Source organism: Pinus tabuliformis, chromosome 3_2 (assembly GCF_031772625.1).
Source record: "Pinus tabuliformis cultivar Carrire ecotype Pingquan chromosome 3_2, CPIR1, whole genome shotgun sequence".
Lineage (NCBI taxonomy): Eukaryota > Viridiplantae > Streptophyta > Pinopsida > Pinales > Pinaceae > Pinus > Pinus tabuliformis.
The window spans coordinates 93,543,561-93,561,752 of record NC_142302.1 but is presented as its reverse complement, the minus strand read 5'-3'; the positions used below and the strand labels follow the sequence as shown (position 1 = coordinate 93,561,752).

Here is an 18,192-nt window from a genome sequence, read left to right as displayed (position 1 = left end):
GAAACCTAATACACTGATTTCCCTATCATGATATTTAGTTATGTCTACATAAACCTGTTATATACGGATATGAGAGAGTGGGGATCTGAGACGTCGAAGTATGGCATATTTTGAAAGTTCTCGAATTGCATTTCAAAACCAGAATAAGCCAACTCTGCACTCATTTACGAGGTAAAAGACATAAATATTCATTATGAACATCGTGGAAAAAAACCAAGGAAGAAATCTATGGTCTTTTCACATCTTATAGCAGATTAACTTTTTTGATTTAGGTAGTGTAGATTTTTATTAAGGAATAGATATGAAACAAAGTTGTTACTTGGTTTTGTTTCATATCTATTGGATATATTGAATCTGCAAATAGGACATAATAATGAACCAAAACATAATAGTCAACCTAATCTACATCAATATATGCTTTGTATAATTTATTTTTTATGTTATACCTAACAACTAAGTAGCAAATGTAAACATTATTAAACAATGAAACATGTTGTTCATTGCACATGTAAAAGAAAAGCAAAAATTTTGTTATTACCAAGATAAAGTTGTCACCCATTAACAAACATTGGAGATTAGGAAGCCTCTCGAACAACAAATTGAGAAGACACATATTTATTTAAGCAAAGGCACAATATATATGACCAGCTCCTTTAATGATTTAAAGCTCCCCATCATCTCAATCAATATGTCCACAAAGAAATTGTATGCATTATCAAGATATGGATCCATTTCTAGTACGATAAAATTACTTCCACATTGCATATTGAGTCTCAAGATAGAGCATGAAAGCTCTTGAAACAATATCCCATTCACTCTAAAATATTTTATCATTTATGCCCCTGCATACACATATAAGACAACCCGCGTTTACATTGGTTTATATTTTATCCACATACAACTTGCATTTACACTAGTTTCATTATAAAGCATTGATAGTAATAGTAAAATCCAGACTTACATGGTCGTAGTTTGAAGCAATGCGATTGAAGAGGTTTTGTCCATATCTAGTAGCTGTTTGATGCAAATTCAATGATTCCTCTACTGAAGAACACAAACACAGGGAGTGCACAGAAGGTCAAATACTGACGATCAAATATTCTTTATGGTTTGCCTAGTCGAGTGGGGCATCTGGTCAAATTGGATGAGCATACAACTAAGATTCAAAAGGGGTCCTATGCAAGTGATTTTAAATGATATCCCTTGGAAGCTTCAACATAGTACTTAGTACCATCATTCAAAGGACCACCCAAAAAAAGACCATCTGATCCTATCGATGTTTGAAGAACCAAGTCACCCCTTTTCATAAGACCATTGCTATTGTCATTTTGAGCAATTATTTTAATGTCAACACCTCGGATTGCTGGCAGCACTGACCCTGAATGTACTTTCCTAGGCACCCCAGAAAAGAAGGAATAGTAGGTTGGCACCCATCAGTTTTAACAATAACGTGCCAACTTCTTGGATAAAACAAGACCTTTTCAAAACTGTTTTTCTCACTAGCATTCCTTTTATCTCTTAGAACAAAGACCATTTCATCTTCAAGATTGGCCCAGTGAGTGTATTGATATATAACAATGTTGCTTGGTCCATTAGCACTTGAAACAAGTTTGACATTATTGATCATATCTATAAATGCTTCGAGACAACTCATTTTCTTTGGGATAAGAACTTGAATCAACATGTATTTCACCACTCAGTAGATATTTTTCACTAGTCAAATATATAGGCTTATGGTTCAATACATTGAATTCTAATGAAGACATTCCAAAGAAAATGCATGAGTTCAAGAAATGAAGCATGTGCACACGAGAAGCTTCTAAGCAGATTTGCTACCATCCTTTCTCAATCAACAAATTCATTGGTTCTTTGTTTGGCTATACGATGTAAGAAGCCACATGATGAGTAGACATAATACACAACCAATAGCCTTTTTGGATAAACACTATCTCTGAATGATCATAAACACCAACATTGACATCAATAACCTTTCTCTCCCAACACCAGTCATCATCCCAATCTAACAAATCAGATGAAGGTCCATGTTTTACCTCAAGACACAATGCACCAGGTAGGACTTTCTCAAATATGAAGTCACTGCTCTCATTTGTTAAACTTAAAGAGTTAAGCTTCTCTGAACCTAGAGTTCAACAGCCAAAGAAGTAAGTGATATAGAAACCAAGGAGTCACATCCTTCCTTGCATATCACTGATCCACGGATATCAACAAGGGCCTTTATAAATTCAATGCCAAACATTGGTCTAGTTACTGTCACATCAATATGTGATGGTGAAAATTGAAGACCAGAATCACATTCTGTTGTTGTGGTCAGTGGGGATATTCGATATTAACATGGTTGAACCTCGAAGCAGAAGTTTCCCATATCATCAATCCTCTTTAGTTGAGGCTTAACATTGTCTGGCCCATGTGTCAAGCCAACTTGACACTTGCCATAATAGCCATTTGTCACTAATTTTAGGGAACCACAAATATTATAATGTGTTGCTTCTATATTTGGGATTAAAGCCATGTTTGGCACAACCATGAAATTCTCCAAACTGCTAAACTCAAAGTGATCCTTCTCAGCCTTGATTGTGTAGCGTGTTGATGTTGCATGATCAAGTTTGTAATATCCCTGGACATCTGTTGTAGCTCTTTCTCATCCATCAACTAATATATTAACACCTTCAAAACAAACTCCTTCAGAAGTCACCACAAGTCCTCCAACTAAGAAACATGTGACTTGAAATGGCTGAGATATATTAACATGACTGTGCTTAACAAGAACCTCTATAAATGGAAGTGAAACATCAAATATTGTATTCTCACCCTTGTAGAATGGAAACAACCTTTAATTTCCACATGGAATAAATTTAAAAGAAAATTTTCCATATGCATCGTATATTGCATGACAAAGCGCTTGATTTGGCCAAGGAGCTTCTTTGAGGGCACTTCACTTCAAGGATATTGTTACCGGGAAAACTAGTGTCTATTCAGAACTGCTAGTCCCACTAAGACGGGTAGCTATCTTAGAAACAAACAAACTAAAGTTACTTGTATTTTCCTTTACAAGAGATAGATGAGAAAGAAGCAGAGAGTACCAACCTCAGTCTTTCACTTGGCTCCTTGCTTGTTTCCTTTCCCCTTTGACAGAATCTCGCCACTGCTTCCTTACTTGTCCCGCTTCAAAGAACACCTGTAGAATCACAGCAACATAATACCATCAAAGCATAGAGATCTATCACTGTAAACAATATAGGATCAGATATATATTGACCATACAAATGCATATATCAACACAATATTCAGAGATACACAAGAATATGGAGGAAAACTCAAATAGCTTTATTGATAAAAGTAGTAGAAGAGAGGATTACAACCACTTGGTCTGACCCAGCGCCATCCTCCCAACTTGAAAGCCCTCTTCACCTCATACAAAGCAAGATCACCCAACAATGTCTTCAAAGAGAAACCAACAACACTTCTTTGCAAATTACCAAATTCCAACCTCTGGATCTCTGGGATGAGGGATCCATATATAGATATTTGTAGGGGGGTGAGTCAGCTTCTAGGATTTTGATTAGTGTCATCTCTCTGATAGTTCTTGGTTCCACTTGGAGATTTCATGATCTCTTACTCATCCTTGGGCAAATTCAGGGAGGCAAGTGTCAAATGAGCAGCTTCCAGAAGATTCTCAGGGTCTCCACCTAGCAAACTGTTTGTGCCATTTGTTTGCTCTCGCTCATCGCACCCTATAGAAGGGCTTTCTAGTATGCATCACACTTTTTGCATGTGGTAGGTGAGATGCATTGCACCCTTAGCACTGGGTAGTTTGTATGGTCCTACTTTGACCAGTTCTGAGTGGTTTTTCATGGAGAACTTCTGGGAGATGATGTAATCAGCTGACCTTTCTCCTTTAGGGTATGAAACAACACTTTTAGGGATTTAGAAGCCCTCGGTTTATGGACATATGTGATTGGGGTTGCAGTGCCCAAATATTCCTATAACAGATATCATTTGAATAAAGGTATACATGAACACCTAAAATAGGGTTACCTTGAGAAACAACTAAGCCATCCATATCATAACTTGGGACATAAAAGATGTCATCTACTACCAAATTTCCAAATCCCAACTCCATCTCTGGAGAGCCTCTTTGGACAATTGTTAAGAGAACATGAGAATCATGTATTTGAAAGAGAATATTATAGAAAATATACTCTATAAACCTCAATCATTGTACCTCATGCGTAGCGCCATCCTAGCTAGGATCGACATTAGGTATGACCTTGTATCTTCTTCCTCTGTTTAACAATTGGCTCACAGAACCCGCTCTTTCTACTTCTTCACATTTTATTTCTTGGAGGGCTACTATGTCCTCTGGACACTCATCCTTAAGGAGTCTCCAAACTTATTCTGCGTATCAAATGAAGGAAAAGAGAGAAAAATATCATGGCCTTTCATTTTTGAAAAACAATGTAGTGGGATTTGATATGACTTGATATTTGTATACTGCTCGAGGATTGATGAAGTTTATGTATTCATGATGGGAAGAAACCAACCTATATTTCCTTGGAGTAATATTTGTAAATGTGTAACTGCCTCCTTGCAACGTAAACACATCATTAATGAGATCATTTCTGGTGGAAATTAGTTCAAAGTTCACATTGGCACGACCTCCATTTATATCTGGACAACTCTCTGCTCCAACAATCCCCATCACTCTCCCAGAAATAGTGAACCCAGTGAAGTGAAAATTGATGTCTTCATGGCCATTACAATGATTGTGATCCACTGATACATATTCACCCATTTAATATATATTCACCAAGTCAGGGAATATGAATATTTCCGATGTAATTTTTCCACTTGATAATCTTAACATTAAATCCAAAAATGTCTCGTTCACCTTCACATCAAATCCAAAACTGACTTGTTCATCTTCAGAGAGCTCTTGAAACAATTTTCCAGAATTGTATCAAATCTGCACAAATATATTAAAAAAAATATTAATGTATGTTGCTTGATTACCAATCAAAATGTTTAAAACAATACAACACCAACACATTTGTATTTCATCTCCATTGCACATAATTCGCCTTCCTTCGTAGAGTGCATATGGCTCGTAGATCTTTTCTAGGTGCTCCAATTGCTATAACATATATTTTGTAGATGACCTTGATAGATGATCTTACGATGATTCATTTTATGTCTTTTTTTTTTTTTTTTTTTTAATTATGGTGAATCAATAATTCTTTAGATTAAATAACGAATCTACTCCTTGAACAAAGATTATATGCAAAGTAAAATTTACATGATTAAATTTTTAACTTTTCAAATTCCACTTATATTCATCAAAATTTCTAGTAAGAAGTGTCCAGAGCATGCCCATAATCTCCATAGTATTAACGCAGGTCAATTGCTTCAACAATTTTACTGGGTTTCCTTTGCGATCAATATAAGGATTACATTTAAAATGTTCAAATATTATTTTAAAAATTCTTGAATTGTTATGGGATTTACCACCGAAGAAGCAACCTAATAAAACTTTATGCCATGCTTTCCTACGTGTTTGGCCATGGCTGCTAAAGTTGCATCCGCAACCATGTTAGCCGATATCTGCAATTTGAATTCAACAAAAAAAAATAACACATTTAAGAGAAAAAGGATAATGGTTTTTTGGGTCGAAGTTTTGAAGACATATATGGAAGATCTGATCTCCCAAGAGAAATAAATAATGTAGAGAAGCTCCAAAAAAATAAAATAAAAATGATTTAAATAATTAAAAAATGTCAAATTTAAGTTTAGAACCATCCACTGTCATCTTCCAGATATAGATGAAAAACGTAATCTAATAAAAAAAAAATATGGAAATACTCTAGAAAATCTAAATTAATTACGAAATGTTTTTTCACACTTTGTTAAGAGTTACTCACTAGATCTAGCACAATATCTGGATGGGCAAAGAAGTAAGATAGTTGAACTTTGCCATAGTGCGTAACGATTGGATCAATCATTCTGCAAGCTGAATATTTGGTTTAGCTCAACAACAATGTGAGATTAATCACGTAATGATTGGATCAATCATTCTGCAAGCTGAATATTTGATTTCCTCAACTTTGTCAAAGACCAAATTTCGATGAAACCTCAGCATCCATTGATCCATCTTCTGCGGTTCGAACTGCCAGACATGTAACCAACATCTGAAGCACCCACCATGTCTCCATTATAAGGAACTTCAAATCTAAAAACTTACTAGTTTTTTTCCAGGTTTCAGCAGCTCATTACATCTCTCTTTCTCTAGTTTCCAACTAGTTGTCGCTAGTTCAATGCCGATAGAATCTAAAAACACTTGAGATGTCTATTTTTAAGGGCACCAAACACATGGATCTACTGAAAATCTAGCCGCACCATCTAGATCAGTTTTATCCTCCTAGATATTTGGATAGGTGTTACCTTGGTAGAAACAGTGCCAGATGTAAAACAATGCCTTTACATTGCCAATTATCAAGGCAAGATGATTTATAACCCCTATGGTTTAGGGAAAAATCATTAGAAACCCCAAATTTATGGTAGTTTAAATTATTAAATTATTTTTTTTTGTAACTCAAAGTTTAAATAAAATAATTACAAATCTCTTTACTCTCTTTGAAAATAGCAAACAACTTTTCATTCAAATAATATTATTTTAACTTTCAATTAATTGAAATTTATTTTATTTTAATTAATATAAAATTGTTTTTGGTTATTTATATGTATTTTTCAAAGTTATTTGTAACTTTAGATTAAAAATAAAATAATTATTGCGCACATGGGGTAGATCTCCCGTAAAAACAAAACGTAAACATGTAAACTTAAATGTAAATGTAAACATAAACATAAATGTAAGAGTTAATATTTAACATTTAACATTGTTAATCTAATGTTGGCCCTATTTAAAAATCAATCTAACTATTATTATGTATAAAGACAACATAAATTTAAAATATAAAGAGGTTTACGAATAGTTAAAAAAAAAGGCTATGGTAAATAAATAAAAATATAAATAAACCAGAAGTATGGTAAATAAAGATTTTTTTTTTTTTTTTTTTTTTTTTTTATTTACCCCAAAGGTATGGTAAACAAATAAAAAATTAAATAAACTAGAGGTATGGTAAATAAATAAAACATCTTTTTATCTTTACTCCATTAACCTTTTTATATTTATGAAAACTCAAAAAATAGGTTTTATTTAATCCTGCCGGACACATAATTATTAATACCATGGGCCAATTACCATATTTATAAAAGAGGTATGATAAATAAATAAATAAATATAAAAGAGGTATAAAGATATATGGTAAATAAATAAAAACATATCATATAAGATTATAAATCAACATCTAATTATATACCAAGCCTATGGGCCAAATACCATTGTAAATAAAAGAAATATGATAAATAAATAAAAATATAAATAAACAAGAGGTATAGTAAATAAATAAAACCTCTTTTTATATTTGCTCCATAAACCTCTTTATACTTACTAACACTCACAAAATGGGTTTTATTTAGGTGAAGCCTATGGGAAAAATACCATGGCCCAAATTATTATTTATACCATGCAAAAAATACTATTAACCATAATATTAATACTAAAAGATTATTATTATTGTTATTGTTATTATTAAATCTAATATTCATATTAATATATCATAATATTAATATTATTAAATATAATAACTTTGTTTTAATCCAATATTTAATTTGTTATATTATAATATATATTGATATATCATGATATATATTAACTCTATATATATGGGAGGTAAGAACAAAGACATAAAGTTATAGAGGTGGAGAGATATGGGGAGTGACGAGGGAGAGATGGAGATAAATTGAAGGAGAGGGGAAAGGAGGAATAAAAAGAGAGAGAGGTAGAGAAGGGTAAAAGAGGGAGAGGGGGACACAAATATAGAGGGGGAAGAGAGAGGAGAGTGGGAGGGAGATAGTGAGAGGATTGGAGGGCAGAAAGAGAGAGAGAGAGAGAGAGAGAGAGAGAGAGAGAGAGAGAGAGAGAGAGAGAGAGAGAGATAAATGTAGGAGAGAAAGGGCGAGAGAGGAAGGATGAGAGAGAGGAGGAGAGAGGGAGGGATAGAGATATGGAGTTGGAGGGGGAGAGAGGGAGGGAAGAAGAAAGACATAGAGAGTGAGAAGTGGAGAGAGAGAGGGTTTGACAAGGGAGAGATGGAGAGAAAGTGTATATTTAGGGGTGAGATAAAGAGATAAATAAGGAGAGATAGAGAGAAGGGGGGAGAGAAGGAAACAGGGAGGGATATAGTAACATAGGTAGAGAAAGAGAGAGAGAGAGAGAGAGAGAGAGAGGAAGAATGAGAGATAATACTTGAGAGAGAGAAGGAGAGTGATAGGGTAAGGGAGAGGATTAGAGGGGGGGGAGAGAGAGAGAGAGAGAGAGAGAGATGGGGGAAGAGAGAGGGAGGTAGGAGAGAAAGGGAGAAAGAGGAAGTACGAGAGAGAATATTTGAGAGAGAGGAGGAGAGAGGGATGGATAGGGAGATGGAGTTGGAGGGGGAGAGAGGGAGGGAAGAAAAAATACATAGAGAGTGAGAAGTGGAGAGAGAGAGGGAGTAACAATGGAGAGATGGAGAGAGAGTGTGTATGGTTGGGGTTGAGATAAAGACAAAGAAGGAGAGACGAAGAGAATGGGGGAGAGAAGGAGAGAGGGAGGGATATAGTAACAGAGTTTGAGGCTTAAGAGTAAGAGAGAGAGAGAGAAAGAGAGGAAGGAAGAGAGAGAGGATGTGCAACCAACTAATAAGTTGGAAAGGTTGTTGCAACATATATAGGTGGTCATGTCGTGTTTCAAAAGGAGGTGTTGGCCCACTCCCCTTTTTGATAATTTGTCAACCTTTTAATTTGATTCCCTGTGAATGTGATCAAATGATATGACCCTAAAGATTCTAATAAGCTCCATAATTTAAATCATCCTTTGATCAAATAAAGAAGTGTACAAGGAAGTATAACCTTTCACCCAATCTAAAACAACCTTTGAATCCCCTATGACTTGTAAGTTTAGATTGTTGAAGTGACGTAATTAAAATGACTAACATAAATGACTAATTCATATTATTGTAGTTTTTGTTAGGTAGTCATATTTTTTTCCTAGACTAAATTAGTCATTTATGCTAGTCAGTTTTAGTAGTATTACTTATTAGTTAGTCATATATTTTAACTGGTGACTAAAATAGTCTTTTATGTTAGTCATTTTTAGTTGGGTCTCTTAATATTGCTAATTTTTGGTAGTATTTCACTTGGAAAAGTTGTGGTGACTAACTTTTTTAGTCACCTAGTCACTAATTTCACCATTTTCTACTAGTGAATGTACATTGATTTTTGGGTTATAGTAATTCAACCTATTAATACTGGAGAGAAGGGGAGACAAAGAATGATGTTTACTACAATAGATTGAGCTAAAGATTTAAATGGTTTATGGTTTAACTTGTGCTTTTCATATAATTGATATGAAAATATGAGAATCAATATGAAAAGATGACAAAAGTAAAAAGGGTGACAATAAGAATAATAGAAGAATAGTTTTAGATTAAACACAATGAAGACTATTTGTAATTGACTATATTCTTATTATTCACATTTTCTATCATTCAACACTATTACATTGTCCCTTTACATTCAAAATTTATATTTCATCATTTTTCATCATTAAAGTTATTATCATCACAACAAACTAAGGCAATTAAGAAAATTTAAAATTAAAATATACATATTAATCTGAGACAAAATGATTATATTAATATTAGATGAATTTACGTTTTATTGATAAAATTAATCATATGTTCGTTAGATTTTCTTTAGCCGCACATTACTAAAACCAACCTAGATCCATCTTAACTCTTGATCTATCAAGCATCGAGAGGGATCAAATCTCTCGAGGTACAAACCTTTCTTCAAGTTTTGCACTCAAAAAAGAGGTTTACACCTCAAGAGATGTGATCCCTCTCGTCACTTGATAGATCCGGAGTTAAGATGGAACTAGACTGGCTTTATTGTAAAATTGAGGAAATTACAAATATTTTTGAAAGTAACTTTTCATTAAAATAATAATTCTTTACTTTCAATCACATAAATTGATATAAAATTAGCTTGGATCTATCTTAATTTTGGATTTACCAAGGGTAGAGGGGATCAAATCTCTTTTCACTTTAAAAAAGGTTTGTATATGAAGAGATTTTATGTGTCTAACACTTGGTAAATTAGAAGTAATATGATTGAATTATTAATTATAATTAGAATTATTAATTTTATATTTCACTTTACTTATTTTTATTTTTATAATTTACCCCAACTTTATTTTGCTTAACAATTTTCACATTAAATTTTATTTTACGGAGTTTCCTCAAATTAGATGTTAAAATCGATTTTCAAATAAAATAAATGGGCTATATTTTTTAATATTAAAAGTTATTTTTAATTTTCCCCATGGTGTAGATTAGTTGATGATAGAATGGGTTGTAAGGCATTTCCTATGATATTATTGGTTTAAACTTCGATTATCTCAGTGTGCCACGTGTGAGGCAATGTGAGTACACTTGGAGGTGATTGTGGTAGTGGATAGAATCGATCCTTAAGTAAAAACATGCTATAATTGTCTATTCTCTCATATACAAAAAAATAACAATAATAATAATAATCTTATTTTTTAAATTTTATTGAATTAATTATTTATCAAAATTATATTTTATTAAAAGCACATGATTTTATTTGAAGTAGTTTAGGTAAAGGAAATAAAGGAAACTAATTTTCTTGTAAGCATTTTCTAAATTGTATCTCCACTCAAACACTCTCATAGAAAAAAAATAGTCTTGACCCCACCCATCAAGCAAGCCACCCAATGTCACCTTGGTGGCCTTCTCTCACTCTTTAGACTACAAGAAGGATATCCTTATCTAGGGGGGAATCCTTAAATATCGAGCTAAGCTAGGTCATTGAGTAATGAAAGGAAGTTCCTTAACGAAGACTAGTGATTTGACACTACTCACTCTCAAAGTAAAAGGTCAGGGATAAGTGTGCGAATAGTCAAACAAACCATGAATTATTAACAAATTTTGAATGATTTTAATTACACAACTATGCTTATTCATGCAACCAAATTATACTTGAAAAATGAAAGATAAAGCTTGCTCAATTAACCATATAGCATGAGATGCTAGTGAAGCATATATACAATGGCACAATAAAAATAGAAAATGAATCATAAATTGTCTATACAAGTAAGGCATTAGATCATTCATTCATCGTATTCAATAGAATTGGAGATTGAGAGTTCATTATCATCATCAAGAGACCATTCCACAATTAAGAGATCACACACCAACAATATTAATTATGTTTGGGACAACAAAGAATTATGTGTTTGTGATGATAAATAAAGGAAATATTCAAACTTTTCGTTGTTACTAAGGATAATGAAGACAACAAAGTTAAATGTGGACCGCTTACACGTTTGTAACATTCAAATGTCATCCATTTATCATCATACAAATTGCATGAAGGAAATTTGGTAGTGGTACTAAGTGAACATTCTTTGATCAAAGTTCATACCCTCTCCTTAGCACTACCACTTTGCAAGACAAAGAAGAAATGTGAAATATATGTGCAACCAACTAAATAAATTGGAAAGGTTGTTGCAATATATATAGGTGGTCATGTCGTGTTTCAAAAGGAAGTGTTAGCCCACTCCCCTTTTCGATAATTTGTCAACCTTTGAATTTGATTCCTTGTGAATGTGATCAAATGATATGACCCTAAGGATTCTAATAAGCTCCATAATTTTAATCATGATTTGATCAAATAAAGAAATGTACAAGGAAGTATAACCTTTCACCCAATCTAAAACAACCTTTGAATCCCCTATGACTTGTAAGTTTAGATTACTGAAGTGACGCAATTAAAATGACTAACATAAACGACTAATTCATATTATTGTAGTTTTTGTTAGGTAGTCATATCTTTTTTCCTAGACTAAATTAGTCATTTATGTTAGTCATTTTTAGTAGTATTACTTATTAGTTAGTCGTATATTTTAACTGGTGACTAAAATAGTCATTTATGTTAGTCATTTTTAGTTGGGTCTCTTAATATTGCTAATTTTTGGTAGTATTTCACTTGGAAAAGTTGTGGTGACTAAATTTTTTAGTCACCTAGTCACTAATTTCACCATTTTCTACTAGTGAATGTACATTGATTTTTGTGTTATAGTAATTCAACCTATTAATATTGGAGAGAAGGAGAGACAAGGAATGATGTTTACTACAATAGATTGAGCTAAAGATTTAAAAGGTTTATGGTTTAACCTGTCCTTTTCATATAATTGATATGAAAATATGAGAATCAATATGAAAAGATGACAAAAGTAAAAAGGGTGACAATTAGAATAATAGAAGAAAATAGTTTTAGATTAAACACAATGAAGTCTATTTGTAATTGACTATATTCTTATTATTCACATTTTCTATCATTCAACACTATTACATTGTCCCTTTACATTCAAAATTTATATTTCATCATTTTTCATTATTAAAGTTATTATCATCACAACAAACTGAGGCAACTAATCAAATTTAAAATTAAAATATACAGATTAATCTGAGACATATTGTCATATTTAAAATGATTATATTAATATTAGATGAATTTATGTATTATTGATAAAATTAATCATATGTTCGTTAGATTTTCTTTAGCCGCACATTACTAAAACCAACCTAGATCCATCTTAACTCTGGATCTATCAAGCACCGAGAGGGATCAAATCTCTCGAGGTACAAACCTTTCCTCAAGTTTTGCACTCAAAAAAAAGGTTTACACCTCAAGAGATGTGATCCCTCTCGTCGCTTGATAGATCTGGAGTTAAGATGGAACTAGGCTGGCTTTATTGTAAAATTGAGGAAATTACAAATATTTTTGAAAGTAACTTTTCATTAAAATAATAATTCTTTACTTTCAACCACATAAATTGATATAAAACTAGCTTGGATCTATCTTAATTTTAGATCTTAATTTTGGATTTACTAAGGGCAGAGGGGATCAAATCTCTTTTCACTTTAAAAAAGGTTTGTATATGAAGAGATTTTATGCATCTAACACTTCGTAAAATAGGAGAAATATGATTGAATTATTAATTTTATATTTCACTTTACTTATTTTTATTTTTATAATTTACCCCAACTTTATTTTGCTTAACATTTTTCACATTAAATTTTATTTTACGGAGTTTCCTCAAATTAGATGTTAAAATCGATATTCAAATAAAATAAATGGGCTATATTTTTTAATATTAAAAGCTATTTTTAATCTGCCATATGGTGTAGATTAGTTGATGATAGAATGGGTTGTTAAGGCATTTCTTATGATGTTATTGGTTTAAACTTCGATTATCTTAGTGTGTCACATGTGAGGCAATGTGGGTACACTTGGAGGTGATTATGGTAGTGGATAGAATCAATCCTTAAGTACAAACATGCTATAGTTGTCTATTCTCTCATATACAAAAAAATAACAATAATAATAATAATCTTATTTTTTAAATTTTATTGAATTAATTATTTATCAAAATTATATTTTATTAAAAGCACATGATTTTATTTGAAGTAGTTTAGGTGATGGAAATAAAGGAAACTAATTTTCTTGTAAGCATTTTCTAAATTGTATCTCCACTCAAACACTCTCATAGAAAACAAAAAGTCTTGACCCCACCCATCAAGCAAGCCACCCAATGTCACCTTGGTGACCTTCTCTCACTCTTTAGACTACAAGAAGGATATCCTTATCTAGGGGGGAATCCTTAAATATTGAGCTAATCTAGGTCATTGAGTAATGAAAGGAAGTTCCTTAACGAAGACTAGTGATTTGACACTACTCACTCTCAAAGTAAAAGGTCAGGGATAAGTGTGCGAATAGTCAAACAAACCATGAATTATTAACAAATTTTGAATAATTTTAATTACACAACTATGCTTATTCATGCAACCAAATTATACTTGAAAAATGAAAGATAAAGCTTGCTTAATTAACCATATAGCATGAGATGCTAGTGAAGCATATATACAATTGCACAAAAAAAATAGAAAATGACTCATAAATTGTCTATACAAGTAAGGAATTAGATCATTCATTCATCGTATTCATTAGAATTGGAGATTGAGAGTTCGTTATCATCATCAATAGACCATTCCGCAATTAAGAGATCATACACCAACAATATTAACTATGTTTGGGACAACAAAGAGTTATGTGTTTGTGATGATAAATAAAGGAAATATTCAAACTTGTCATTGTTACTAAGGATAATGAAGACAACAAAGTTAAATGTGGACTGCTTACACATTTGTAACATTCAAATGTCATCCATTTATCATCATGCAAGTTGCATGAAGGAAATTTGTTAGTGGTACTAAGTGAACATTCTTTGATAAAAGTTCATACCCTCTCCTTAGCACTACCACTTTGCAAGACGAAGAAGAAATGTGAAATATATGTGCAACCAACTAAATAAGTTGGAAAGGTTATTGCAACATATATAGGTGGTCATGTCGTGTTGCAAAAGGAGGTGTTGGCCCACTCCCCTTTTCGATAATTTGTCAACCTTTGAATTTGATTCCCTGTGAATGTGATCAAATGATATGACCCTAAAGATTCTAATAAGCTCCATAATTTTAAGCATCCTTTGATCAAATAAAGAAGTGTACAAGTGAGTATAACCTTTCACCCAATCTAAAACAATCTTTGAATCCCCTATGACTTGTAGGTTTAGATTGTTGAAGTGACACAATTAAAATGACTAACATAAATGACTAATTCATATTATTGTAGTTTTTGTTAGGTAGTCATATTTTTTTTCCTAGACTAAATTAGTTATTTATGCTAGTCATTTTTAGTAGTATTACTTATTAGTTAGTCATATATTTTAACTGGTGACTAAAATAGTCATTTATGTTAGTCATTTTTAGTTGGGTCTCTTAATATTGCTAATTTTTGGTAGTATTTCACTTGGAAAAGTTGTGGTGACTAACTTTTTTAGTCACCTAGTCACTAATTTCACCATTTTCTACTAGTGATAGAACTGATAGGCCAGAGTGTGGTTTTTTATCTTGATGACATCAAAATATTTTATAAAATAAGATCATACCACTTGTGTCATGTTCGACAAATTTTTGAGTGCTATAGAAAATATTGAATATCGCTCAATCCAAAGAACATAATTTTTTATGTATCTGAAGGTAACCTCTTGGAACATATTATAGCCAAGAGTAGTATAACTATTGATCCATATCACGTAAAAGAAATCACACAAATCCCATTTCCTAATGGTAAGAAGGAAATGCAATCCTTCCAGGGAAAAATTAATTACGTTTGAAAATTCGTCTCATATTTCTCTTAGATTGTAACTCTTTTACAAGACATGATTGAAAATATGTCATTTTCAAATGGAATAAGAGAGAAAAGGAAACCTCTTCCAAGATAAAAGAAGCTATCACCGAGGCTTCTACTCTTTTTAGTCAAAAAGTTTGACAAGGAGTTCATGCTTTATACATTCACTTCCAATTCTTTGTTGGTGACTGTTCTTACATAGAAAGATGATCAAGGGAGCCAACAACCCATTTCATTTATGAGCATTGGAATGAAAGGGATTGGACTGAATTATTATGACATGGACAAGCATACTTATGTAGTCTATAAGGAAATCAAACACTTTAGGATGTACATCGTAAAAGATCATGTTAAAGTGATCATTACCCATCCTGTAGTCAAATCATTATTTGTACAGAAAGAATTAGGGGAACAAAGAGTAAGTTGGATGACGTCCTCATAGGGGTACAATATCAAATTCAAGATAGCTCACAGATTAAAGGCCATGGTTTATGCAAGTTTTTTACTGAAGTTGTGGATCCACAAGAAGAAGATATGTTGGGTTGGGAACAAGAGATGGAGATGTATAATAACTATTTTGTACATGCACTATATATGCCATCATCATGATACACTAAAATAAGGAAATACTTGGAGCAAGGGCTTAGGGAATTTACGGTCACAACTAAAAAAAACAAAAGAGGGCCATTATATTGAAGTCTACATCTTATCAATTGGTTTATGGAGTTGTATTTTTGAAATATCATAATGGAGTTTTTCTACAGTGTCTGGAATATTCATATTCTGAGAAGGTATTAAAGGAGCTTCATGATGGGCCAACTAGAGGACACTTTGTTGTCGAAACTGCAACACACAACATCATCCAAGTAGGATAGTATTGGCTGACAATATTTAAAGATGCTTGCACATACACACACAAATGTCCAATCTGTCATAAGTGTGATGGGAGAGAAAGAAGATCAATAACCCCATTACAATTGATCACAATATAAAATCCATTTCAATAATGGGGATTGGATATAATTGGTGAGATTACTCTTCACTCATCAAAGTAGCACAAATATATCCTCACAATGACAAACTATCTTACAAGATGGGTTGAATCCATTTCATTAAAACAAGTGAACAATCAAGAAGTGGTACAATTCCTTGAACAAAATATTATCAGCAAGTTCAAAGTTTCAAATTCACTTGTTTTTTTAATGCTACATATTTTCATCTTTGAAATTATATGAATTTTCCTTGGAAAATAGAATTGTGCTTAAATATTCTTCTAATTATTATTCCCGAGGTAATGTACACACTGAATCTAGTAACAAAAATATGATTCACATTATAAAGAAAACTATGTTGACCCAATAGAGAAATTGGCTCAACGCCTTAGTTAACACTCTCTAGGTTAGTCAAGTCACACGTAAGAATTCCCTTGGAACTTCATCATACTTCCTCGTTTATGGGAAGGAAGAAATTTAGCTTCCAAACCTTTACTTGCTTGTGCTTCATCTTTCCAAAGAATCTCATGGTAAGTCCTTCCCAATAATGCAAAGTAAGATTGACACCATGATGAAGCTAGAAGATGAAAGACAAAAGGCCCACGATAAGTTTTCCTCTCACCGGAAACAAATTAAGCAATGGTTTGATAAGAAATTCGTAGTCAACAAGGAATTCAATGTGGGTGACCTTGTCTTGAAATGGGACAAAGCCCATGAAGACAGGGGAAAATACACCAAATTCCAGTGGCTATGACTTGGTCCATTTCAAGTTTATAAGAAACTTGGCCTTCATACTTACAGATTGAAAACCCTAACCATGAAGATTGAGTCCCTTACCTTAAATGGCCAAGATTTGAAGCTTTACTTTCATTAGCAGCCCTTCGGGCTACTATTTTCAACTATATATATTACTTTCATGCTTTCAACTGCATTTTCCAATTCCACTAAAATACCTTGTATATAAATAAAATGACTTATATATAAATAAATTTCCTTGACCCCGTGGTGACATGCTAAATATTTTAAAAGAGACTGTAGTGGTTTCTCGACCATTAGTTAATATTAGATCTCCCTCTACTCGTTTAGTCTTGAATATCTTAATGAGTCAATTCCATCTAAATGATAAAATAAAACTTAGATGATGTGGAGAACTCTGGTAAGCTGTAATAACCCACATCCTTTTTAGGATCTTTTTCACCCAAATTTGTCTTGACATGTAGAATTACTTGTCAGTCCAATTGTTAGAGAAGGGAAAGGGAGAAAATACAAAATGAGCAAACCTATTTTAGAAAATGTTAAAGTATTTGAAACACAAGGAAAAACCTCTTTGGATATAAAATAAGTCAAGATCCCTCATCCAACCTAGCACAATTCCCAAATGATGCAAAGTGCATGAAAAGAAAAAATAATAATAAACAGTAAAGGCTTCCTGCATAGAGAAGTGATGCAAGCAAATTCATCGAGGCCATGGATGCTCCTTGGTAGCGAAGCAATGCTTGTGATTCCTTAAGTGACTCCATCAAGGTTATGGATGCTCATTGGTAGTAGAAAAAAAACCAGAGACTTGTATAAACGATCTAAAAATTTTAAGCTCATATATATACTATCCCTATCCCCTATCAAAACTATTGGTATATGACTAAAATCTTGCGATATGTCATGAATCAGGCCAATGAAGGTGACATAGAAACTTAATCCATAACTGGGGTTGAATAAATAAACTAGTGGGATTCATAGATATGAGCCAATAATT

General features: G+C 32.6%; 1 pseudogene; it reads right to left on the bottom strand.

The window, feature by feature from the left end:
- Positions 1-1,175: 1,175 nt before the first annotated feature.
- LOC149179990 (uncharacterized) overlaps positions 1,176-18,192 on the bottom strand; it is a 36,421-nt pseudogene continuing 19,404 nt past the window's right edge.